Below are 9,639 nucleotides of genomic sequence, written 5' to 3'. Positions count from 1 at the left end.
GTCTCGAACCCGCAGGCTCAGGCAATCCACTCACCTCAGCCTCCCAAAGGCGCGGGATTACAGGCTGAGCCACCGAGCCCGGCTTGATAGGACCTTTTAAAAAGGTTTTTTGTTTGTTTTGTTTTAAGCTTGGTCCAGATTGCCAACTCAGAACATGAATCCTACTGATTAAAACTTTTTATTCTGCTCAGCCTGTAATCTCTGCACTTTGGGAGGCTGAGGCAAGAGGACTCCCTGAGCCTGGGGGTTCGAGACTAGCCTGGGCAACTTGGTAAGACCTCGCCTCTACAATAAATCACAAAAACTAGCCGGATGTGGTGGCGTGTGTCTGTAGTTCCAGCTACTTGGAAGGCCAAGGCGGAAGGATGGCCTAAGCCCAGGAGGTTGAGGCTGCAATGGCCATGAACGTGCCACTGCACTCCAGCCTGGGCGACAAGAGTGAGATTCCAACCTAAACAAAACAAAACAAAAACAAAAACAAAAACTTTTTTCTGGCATTTCCCATCAGCCATTCAACACTGGTTCATGACTATTTATAGCACCGGGACACTGGGAGGGATTTGTTTCAATATATTCCATTTTTATGAACACCCCTGGGGACAGCTCAGCCGCCAGGGACCTTTTCCCAGGTGCAGCTGAGCAGGGCGGCAGGGAGGGGCTGCGCATCAAAGCAGGAGGGACAGTCCCAGCTGGAGCGGCCTGGTGGTAAGTCACCCCGTGGGATTATCCGGGAAAATATTAAACAGGCTTTGAGAAGGGCCAGGTGAGTCTGTGAACGCGCCGTCATTCAAGCGGATTTGGGGATGTTCTGTGAAATCCTCCCTTCCTGAGTGGGCCTCATGGGGGGAGGCTGACAGGCGGAGGCTGAGTTGCTGTCCGGGACTGGGGCCAGCGTGGCCCCTCCCTTGTCTGCTGGGAAGGGGCGGGACAGAGACCAGAAGGCCGCGGGGCTGGTGGACATGATGACCCGAGGGTGGCTTTGTGCCTTGCGTCCCCCCAAGCAGTGCCTGGCATTTGCTGCTCCTGCCCTTGTGCTTGCATGTCCTAGGCTTAGGGCCTGGAGCCCTCACGTGGGCCGCACAGCTCTAAAGCTACAAAAATTTTAATTGAAAATTCAAAAGCGCAAGGAAAGAAAAGAGAAAGGGTGCTTCATGGCCTCGGGCAGCTTTGCAAGGGACAGGATCTCGGGTATCCGCCCAGAGCTGCCCTGTGCCTCAAGTGGTCTTATCCGCACATGCAGCCTCCACTCATGAGCAGGTGCCCATTTAAATTCTGAGGCACGGCCAACACCAGCCTCGAAAGCTGTTCAGGTTTTCAGCAAACCAAATGTAAAAAAATCCAGACAGACTGCAAATACAGTAGTGATCATCACATTTACATACATGCAAATAAAATTTTTACACATGTAGCCAAAAAGATTTGTGTGTGTGTGTGTGTGTGTGTGTGTGTGTGTGTGTGTGTGTGTGTAAGTTTTGTAGAGATGGGGGATGGGGGTCTCACTAGGCTGCCCAGGCTGGTCTTGAGCTCCTGGCCTCAAACGATCCTCCTGCCTCAGCCTTCCAAAGTAGCGTGACTACAGGTATGAGCCACCACGCCCAGTCCAAAGAGATGTTTTCCATGTGTACCGTCCCTTAGGCACTTTAGCATTTGGCTTTAGATGTCTGTTGATGCTTACGTCTCTGTTTGGAGGGACAGAAGAGGCCGTGGGAGGAGGATGAGGCAGGATGGTCATTTGGTGCCACGGTCCCGTTAAGAGCAGCTGGCAGGAAGCACCCCTGCAATGACCTGCAAATCCTGCAGGCCTGAATTTGATCCCAGGCCAGTCCCGTTGGAACTTTGGAGCCAGTCCAGGGGGAGGGCCGGCCCTGACCAGGAGAGGAGCGCCCTCCACGGTGCAGACTGCTCCTCTTGGCTGAGAGAAGGAACCCAGGGGTTTTCTTCCACCCTCATCCTCAGTGTTCCAAGGAGTCAGGGCACCCTAGACTTTCTGTAGTTCCACCACAGACTTCTGTCCCGAGGCAGGACTGTCCGGGAGACAAACGAGGCCCTCAGTCTAGGAGGAGGGTCGGCAGCTGGGGCGGAAGATCATCTCGGCCCCTCCTCTCTGATGCCCGGATTTAGGGGGAGGGGGCTTGGGGAGGGATGAAAGGTTATTACTGAAGGCTTCAAGCTTAATTCTCACTCACCTGTTCAAGACTTCAGCTGCTCAACACTGATCTAAGACTCTCCCCGGGGCAGCTGATACAGCAGAGTGAATTTAGGTTCTGATAGGAGGATCCCGTAAGCCCCTTGTGCTGGGATCCATGTGGATGACCTCAAAGCCTGCTGGCAGGCAGGCAGGAGCTGGGTGGGGCAGAGACGCCCACCTTTTCTTCCTACAAGTCTCCCTGTGCGTGCTTGGGGACACCAACTGAAGAAGGAAGGGCCACGGGGCAAGAGCAGGGAGGGGATACAGGGCTGTCAGCAGGCTGGGTGGTCCGCAGGGCCTGGCTGCCCCTGCCTAAGGTCAAGCTCCACTAGTCTCAGGCAGTCAGACCCTAGGCCACCTCCCGTGCTGCAATGACCTTACAGCTTAACCAAGATGTAGGCCACAGAGTTCACGTGCAAACCTTGAGACGGACTCTTAAAATCATTAACAGGGGTGGGATTGGCAGTTGAGGGAGGGAGGGGCACACCTCATCAACGAGGGTACCTGCATAATGAACATTTGTATCCCGAACCCTGAATTGTACCCCACATCTTTAAAATAAAGATAAGAAGAGAAAAAAAAAACGGGGCAGGGGGAATCATTAACAGATTTTCTGAAAACTCAGCTGGATGCTTGGGAAAGGCTTCATGAAGTCTTTTTTTTTTTTTACTGTCATGAAAAAAATTAGCAGAACACCAGAGGGATTCTGGGTTCCTATGGCTCCACAGTCCAAGTCTGAATCCAAACCGAAGCCAGAAGCCCTGACTTGCACCACGAGGACAGGACAGGGGGGAGTGTCAACCAGCCAATCGCACCCCCGAGGGAAGACCCAGCCCCGGCAGAAGATGGTGCCAGAGCCGGGCAAGGGGGCTCACACCTGTCATCCCAGCACCTGGGAGGCAGAGGCGAGAGGATCGCCTGAGTCCAGGGGTTCGAGACCACCCTGGGCAACTTGACGAGACCTCGTCTCTGCAATAAATCAAAAGATCAGCTGGGTGTGGTGGTGCACACCTGTAGTCCCAGCTACTTGAAAGGCTGAGGTGGGAGGATCGCCAGAGCCCAGCAGGTGGAGGCTGTGGTGGCCGTAAATGCATCATTGCCACCCAGCCTGGGCGACAGAGTGACTCCAACTCAAAAAAATAAAATAAAAAAATAAGGCGGTGCTGAACTCACACATATACAGTTTCTGTTCACATTACAGTACATGGTATCGCTTCTGATGACTTTCTGATATGATGACTCTAAAGCTGACACGTTGTGACCATCAGTTCTGATTTCATGGAAAAGAAGGCGACTCGTGTATGAATTCATGCGCAATGACTCGACCCCGGGCCCGTTTTCCCTCCCACTCTTCGCCAGCCCCCTGGCCCCCACACTGCAGATGGCTCCATTTGTGAAACCTCGCCTGCACCCCGAGGTGACCGCTGTGGCCCTCTCAGTCCACAACGTTTACTCACGAGGGCACTGGAACAACCTCTGACCCCAACACCCACCGGGGCTGGGGGGGCCAGGTGCGTCTGGGCTGGGCCAGCGCACCCATCTGTTCCTGGCACAGAGTGGATGTCAGGGAGGATGAGGACGTGGGTCAGCGGGTGGTAATCTCCGCTCGCCTGTGTGCACATCGAGGTCCACTTCCACACAGACAGGGACCAGCAGCAGGGGAGTGAGCACCACTCGTGTCACTCACCCTGCTCCCTGCTCTCTAGGGCAACGTGTCTGTCCCAGCCAACTCCATCACCAAGGCCATAGGCGCCCCACCCCTTCAGCCAATCACAAGTCCAGAGGATCCAGCTGGCGATGCCGCTAACTGAGCAGGTACTACGTGCCCGGCCCTGGCAAGCTCTGGGCACCTCCTTTAAAGCCCCTGGCAACTTGGGAGACGGGAATGTCATTCCCCCAGTTACAGATGATGAGACAGTCTCCGAGCTAAACAGCATGGCATGGGCCCCACGGGAGTCGGGACTTGTGTCCAGGTGGCCTGATCTGGGCCCACCCCTCTAGCCACTGGGCAAAACTGTTCCCACGGGCAGGACACTGGCCTCGCTGGGGACCTAGGGGCAGCAGACTTTGAGATGCTCCCAAACCTTCCCTGAACAGCTAGGCACGCTTCTCAGGGATCGATGGATTGGTGCTTGGATTTTTAAATTTTTATCTATTATTTATCATTATTATATTAGTGTTTTTTTTTGAGTCGGAGTCTCACTCTGTCACCTAGAATAGAGTGCAGTGGCACCATCATGGCTCACTAGAGCCTCGATCTTCTGGGCTCAAATGATCCTCCCACCCCAGCTTCCCAAGAAGCTGGGACTATAGGCATGTGCCACCACACTGATCTAAGTTTTGGATTTTTTGTAGAGATGGGGTCTCACTACATTGCCCAGGCTGGCCTCCAACTCCTGGGCCCAAGTGATCCTCCCGCCTCAGCCTCCCAAAATGCTGGGATGTCAGGCGTGAGCCACCATGCCCGGCCTGGCGCTTGGACGTCTATCGTGACCCTGATAGGGCTCAGCATGGAGCCCACTGAAATGTCACCAGAGGACAAGAGTGAAGAGAGTCTCCCTGGACATCACTCGAGGCTGTGTCTCGTGAAGCCCATTCAACACGCTCACCCGCAGAGAACCCAAACACTCGACACCTGCACAGGCCGCTCCAGCCGCCTCCCACACGTGTCTGGGCAGGAAGGAGACCTGGCAGAGGGGGCAGGAGACACGCCTGGAGGCAGGAAGGGGACTCCTGGACAGCAGCCCCTGGGGCAGCCAGCAGGGGCAAGACAGGTGGGACAGGTCCCTCCACTGCTGGCCAGGGGTCAGGCCACGGGCTAGAACGTATTTACTGCAGAGCCCACCAGAAAAGCCTCCAGGGCCCGCCTGTTCCGAGGCAGACCCGGAAGCTTCCATGAGGGTGCCGCAGCCCACCCAACTCGGCTCATACCCACAGGCCCAGGGTGAGCCGTCGGCGGGCGACCACACTTCCACCTCTGGGAGACTGGAGGCCACGGGGGCATCTGACATCCCTAAAACCTCAGTGGCTTGGCCACTCGGAGTCAACGTCAACACCCTCATCCTGACTTCCAGCCTGTTCAAGTCAGCCAAGCCCGGCTGCCTCTGCGGACGACAGAGCAGGCTGGAGCCCCTGGATTCGGGGAAGAGAGTTTTGTTTTGTTTTTTAACCAACAGAGCACCAGGTGGAGTGAAAGCCCTGCTCTCTGTGTCAGCACCAGATCGGAAATGCGGCGCGTGAAGGCCACGCCCCTCGCACCCTACGCCACGCCGTGCTCTAGTCAGACTCCCGCAGAAGTTCCTGTGCGAGTCAGTGGTTTGGAATCAGAACATTCCACTGGGTCGATGTGACAGATCAGGTTTGGGCTCCCAGGCTAGCCCACGGTGGCCTATGAAACCCACGCACGGCTGGGGAAGAAGGGGCTGGTGTTAGACACGCAGCTCCACCGCCCCCTGGCTGTGTGACCTGCAGTGAGTTACTAAGACCCTCTGTGCCTCAGTTTTCCCACCTCGAAGACAGGAGCAGCGCCCGGACATAGGGGAATTGCTGTGAGGAGCAAGTGCGAGGCCGCTCATAACTAACATGGCAGGGCGGAGCTTCTCGGCCAGGCAGTGGTGACTGCGGGGCTGGGTCATTCTCTGCCGTGGGGACTGGCCTATGCCTTGTGGGGTCCTTGCAGGATCCCTGGCCTCTGCCCCACCCCCAGTGATGGAAATAAAACCTTGGCTGAGATGCTCCTCGGCCCCCCTGGGGACCCTTCCCTTCCAGGAGTCCCAGCGGGAACGCCAGGGCTCCAGCCCCTTCCCCTGCCCACCGTGGCCCTGCTGGCAAACCCGGGCCTTTCCTTGCCTTCGCCGGTGGAGGTGACCCCAACCCAGCTCCAAGTCGCCAGTGGGGGCCCCACTCATGGGCGTGGTGAGTTGGGGTAGTCAGGCGGGTGTTTCTGGGGGTGTGGGGGGTTGAAGGGCCTAGGGAGAGGGTCACAGGAATGTAGGGCAGGGGCAGGAGAGAAGCAAAGGTCCAGGGAGCTTCCCATCCCATCCCCTGCTCCCGCCCCTGCCCCGGCCCAGGAGCTCCTACAGCCCCAGGGGTGGCAGGGCAGGGTCTTCCCCTCCTGGGCTGGGGTGGCCTCTCTCCTTGGCCTCTGGCCAGCAGGGTTGAGGGGGCCGTGGGGACCGGGCTGTGGGGCGGGGCAGGTGGGGAGAAGGAGCAGGGTGGGGGAGGTGGAGGGAGTGAGCACTTGCACGGCGCACAGACAGCTGCCGGGGGTCCCTGGGACACAGAGCGGGGACAACGTGGACTGGACTTGTCCCCAACCCTTCCTGAGGCTGTGACCTTGAACACAGACCCCCCCCCAGTCTGTCTTTCCCCGGGTCACCCCCTGGCCCACAGCCTCCTGTTTCACCCACGGTTAGAACCCACTTGATGTGGACCAAACACCCAGCTCAGGCTTCCACACGTGCTTATGTTGTTGAGACGAGGCCTTGATCTCTTTCCCAGGCTGGAGTGCAGTGGCACGATTCTGGCTACCGCAGCCTTGACTTCCTGGGCTCAAGTGATCCTTCTGCCTCAGCCTCCCACGTGGCTGAACTACAGCCCCGTGCCACCTCACCTGGCTAGCTTTTTCACTATTTAGGTAGTTGGTATAGGTGGGGTCCTGTTATGTTGCTCAGACTTGCCTTGGACTCCTGGGTTCAAGCAGTCCTCTCGCCTCGGCCCCCAAAGTGCAAAGATTACAGGTGTGAGCCCCTATGCCCTGCCCCCGAAGGGTGTTTCATTTGTTTCTGAGTGATCTTTTTAAGGGAGGAGTGAAGAAGGTACCAAATAAATGCAAAGAAGGCAAGGTCCGACTGGAAGGTCACCACAGGCCCCACCAGCCAGAGCCACGCTTCACGGAAGGCGCTCTTCTTCCAGCTGGAGTAAACCGGCCCTCCTCCCCTCCAGACCCACTCTGGTCTTCCTCCAGCAACTTGTGGGCAGCCTCCGTTTCCTTTGTTCCCACCAGGGAAGCAGTGCCTGATACCAGAAATCGCTCAAAAGCCACACCCTTCCACGAGGGGCTGGAGCAGACAGGTCTGTGCTGGGCAGGACACAGTCAGGGACTGTCAGTCCTCCAAAACCCAGCAAAGCCAGCAAATCCCTGTCCCAAACCATCCAAAAGCAACCCGAGAGCCCAGCCAGGCTACTGCGGTCTACACATGGGTTAGAGAGGCAAGTGAGGCCAAGGTATGGACTGGCTTCAAGAGCTGCTCCGGACCTGAGGGAGTGGGCTTTCTATCCATCCGTCCATCGCTCCACCTACCCATCCATCCATCCGTCTGTCTGTCCATCTACCGATCCATCTATCCATCCATCCGTCCACCCACCCGTCTGTCCATCCACCCAACTGTCCATCCGTCCATCCACCATCCATCCATCCAACCCATCCATCCATCCATACATCCATCCGTCTGTCCACCCATCCATCCATCCTCCATTTATTCACTGACTTAGAGAGGGACTGAAAATGGAGGACAGATAGACAATCCTTACATTGCGAATACAAGCACCATCTTAAAACACAAAACGACACCTTAGAATTAACCACGGCAGGAAAGACATTTCTCTCTCTGCTGCAGGACGGGTCTGTCAGGGCAGAGACAGGGATCAGCTGGAACTCAAACTGCCCCCCTGAGCCTGGAGGCAGCGCGCGGCGAGGGGCCGCCAGGAAATGGCCTCCTAGTCCCATCCTCCACCCCCACCAGGGCCAGGCTGAGGCTAGCCAGGGCTTGAAGCCACAGGTTCCTCAGCGCCAGGAGGTCCCGCCGGGATGGGGAGGAGGAGCTGAGGGCTCTCGGACCCCGCCGGGACATCTCTAGAGGCGCGGCCAGCTCAGCTCCGCGCTCCGCAGGCGGCGTCGGCACAGACGCTGAGCCCCTCCAGGTCCCGGGCGATGCTATTTCGCTGAAGCGCGCGGAGCCAGGGACGGCGCTTCCCAGTCACGCGAAGGCCGGTCCCCCTGTCTCTTCCATAGACAGCCCCGGCCCGGCGTCCCGCAGCGACCCCACGCAGCCAGCACATCTCCACGTGGAGCGCCGCAGCGGGCGCATGGTCTGCGCTTTGTTCCCGGCACTGGACGCCCTTCCTCCACGCGGCAGGTGGGGACGTCTCGGCCCGGGGGCCGCGAGCCCCCTTCCCAGGGCGCCCCGAGCCCCTCCTCGGTCTGGAACGGGCTCCCGCGCCCAGCGCCGCCGGGGGAAGAGGCTCTGTGGACCCTCAGCCGCTCCCGCAACCCGCGCGCGGGGGCGCAGCCACGGCGAGGCCTCGACGACCCAGGGATGGCGGCGTGGCCCGACCCGCTCGCGCCCCAGCCCGGCCATTCCCTAGGAGTCAGCGCGCCCCGGGCAGCCCGCGGGGCGGCTGCTCATCTCCGAAGCGCGCCCCCAAGCCGATGTGCAGCGCAGAACTAGCCAGAAAGCCTCACGCACCCGGTTCCTCGCGGGGGGCGAGGCACGGATTTGTTCGCCGGGACCCCCTGCCGCCCCGCCCCGACTTCAAGGGCGGCGGCGAAGTCGGGCTCTTGAGTGAAAATCCCGCACTTAAGGTAAATTACATTAATAAGGTCACATTAATCAGCACAGCCCTGAGAGCAGCGACACACCCGGGACGCCCGTGGGGGGCCCACAAGAGCCGCAGGCGCTGGGGTGGGGGCTCCCCAGGGCTCTCCAGGAGACAGATGGGGCGCAGCCCCGCCTCCCCTAGGGCCCCGGGATCCGCTGGGAAGAAGCGGGCAACGCCCCAGGCCCCGCTCCGGACCGCACGTGGTTCCCACGGCAACGCCCTGCGCACCCCCTCCGGGCGGGCTTGGAGACGGGTGTGGCCGCAGCCCCGAGGTCCCTCGAGCCCCCTCCTCAGGTCCTCCCGCCCGGCGAAGCATCCCCGGGACAACCTGGTGGGGTGTGGCCCCCCAGCGCCCTCGGGGTGTGGGTAGGGGCGGGGTCCCTCTGCGGCCATCAGCGCGTGGAGACCCGGAATCGCAGCCCCGCGGGAGCGCCCGGGCGCCGGCGGACCCCAAGAGGGGACTGCGCGGGGCCACGCCCGCTCCCCGCGTGTGCCGGGGCTGTGGCTCGGTTCCCCGACCCCAGCCAGCCTCGAAACCCAACAAAGGGCTCGAAAAAAGGAGGGGTGGGGCTGGGGCCCTTGGCTAAACCCCCTCGTGGAATAAAAGCCCCAAACCAGGCCGGGCGCGCGGACCGCGGAACCGCCACAGACAAAGCGGCGAGCCCCCCGGAAGGTCCCGGGCGACGCCCCCGGCTTGCGCCCGCGACCGCAGGACGCTATTCCAGCGCCGATGCTCCCCTTAACGCCAGGCCCCGCCCTGTCCTCCGAAGCCGGCCACCCGCCTTGGCACGGTACCGTGAAGACGTGACACGCCGAAAAAAGATGGCACCTCGCACTCCGAGGGGAAAAAC

At 59.5% G+C, this 9,639-nt stretch overlaps 1 protein-coding gene across 1 annotated transcript in view; it reads right to left on the bottom strand.

Annotated features, from left to right (window-relative positions):
* Positions 1–9,633, bottom strand: part of LOC103251594 (microtubule-associated protein tau-like) — a gene marked incomplete at its 3' end in the record, with an annotated part of 65,753 nt that extends 56,120 nt beyond the window's left edge. The window contains 1 exon segment of the mRNA XM_021708629.1: positions 9,584–9,633.
* Positions 9,634–9,639: the final 6 nt, after the last annotated feature.

The sequence above is a fragment of the Carlito syrichta genome, unplaced genomic scaffold, assembly GCF_000164805.1.
Source record: "Carlito syrichta isolate Samal-C Ts95f unplaced genomic scaffold, Tarsius_syrichta-2.0.1 Scaffold143159, whole genome shotgun sequence".
Lineage (NCBI taxonomy): Eukaryota > Metazoa > Chordata > Mammalia > Primates > Tarsiidae > Carlito > Carlito syrichta.
Note: the sequence above shows the minus strand (reverse complement) of the source record. Positions and strands in the feature narration are given on the sequence as shown.